Consider the following 1,169-nt stretch of genomic DNA (forward strand, 5'->3'; position numbering starts at 1 on the left):
TCTCTTCTTTCTTTTTTAATGAAAGTTCAGTTCATCAAAACAATTGCTAGATCGAGCACGCGACGCGCATAGTCTTAAGTTCAAGAGCGGGTTGTCTCCTCTTCAACATTTCTACTACTTCCTTGCCTCCCCTTTTCAGAGATCTCCTTGTTCTCTTCCCAGATTTTCCTCTATACTTTCTTTCGCCGCCTTCTTCATCATGTTGTTCCATCCTTCAGGGATGTTCGGTAGGTGTCCGGGCTTCCTAAAAAATCCTTCCGGCAAGAATGCTGCTTGAACATTGTGTAAGACATTGAACCGTCTCGCTCTTGTGAACACTGATCATAAGTGGCAAAAGCCGCCGGAATCCTAATTTATTGTCTCCTCGCTACTGTAAAAATTGCAAATGTCTTTTTATACACTGGCGCGATTGCCCCTAAGGCACCGATGGACCAACGCAACGCCTTCGTCTATCACCCGAATTTCTAGTAGTAGTGCCAGATCAAGCAGAGAGCGCTTTCAAGGAACGAAGTCCATTTAGTAAGACGTTCGAAAGAGGTATCCGACTCAACACAATCAGTCACTTAATAGGGCTTCTCACATTGGTCCGCGGCAAAGAAAGAGCAAACCAGGCAGAAACTGGATATGCTATTAAACACGGGGGACCTCCCGGGGTTTCTTTTCCTATTCCATAATAAGCCCTACCCACTAGTATAGTACTAGGATCAGGGTTCGTGTTCGTGTTCAAGAATGGGCTGCTAAAGCCTTTTATTTGCCTTTCATGACGATGAATGAATAGTCTTCTCCCTCTTATCATGATCATGGCTTGCTTACCGGGGCTTGACTTTTCCCTTGGATGGAAGTAGCCTCGTCTCGTGGCGCCGGTATCGACCATCGCACGAGCGGAGTGGCCATCTCATTCAACACTATCTCAACATACATAAGCCCAGCAGACGTAGGCTTCTCATGGGTGATCGCTTTCCGCAACTGTAACGGATTCACCCTATTTGAAGGGGTTCTTCCCTCTTGTCCTCGGCAACCAGCAAGTTTCTCCTTCATCGGACAATCTCGTGCCTGAGGAGGACTCTTACAAATGAAAGAGCCAGAGTCCGCCTCGCCTTAGAAGGCCTTCTTTGCTGTCCATCTGTGTGAGAGGCATTCTTCAACTTCAGGCCAGGCCCGATTTCTTC

The 1,169-nt window shown here is 47.1% G+C and overlaps 1 long non-coding RNA gene across 1 annotated transcript in view; it reads right to left on the reverse strand.

Annotated features, from left to right (window-relative positions):
- Nucleotides 1-155, reverse strand: part of LOC127744477 (uncharacterized) — a 2,437-nt gene extending 2,282 nt beyond the window's left edge. Inside the window, exon 1 of the long non-coding RNA XR_008005464.1 lies at nucleotides 1-155. This exon is cut by the window's left edge and continues 178 nt beyond it. This is a non-coding gene — a long non-coding RNA (uncharacterized LOC127744477).
- Nucleotides 156-1,169: the final 1,014 nt, after the last annotated feature.

This window comes from Arachis duranensis, unplaced genomic scaffold, assembly GCF_000817695.3.
Source record: "Arachis duranensis cultivar V14167 unplaced genomic scaffold, aradu.V14167.gnm2.J7QH unplaced_Scaffold_36105, whole genome shotgun sequence".
Classification (NCBI taxonomy): Eukaryota; Viridiplantae; Streptophyta; class Magnoliopsida; order Fabales; family Fabaceae; genus Arachis; species Arachis duranensis.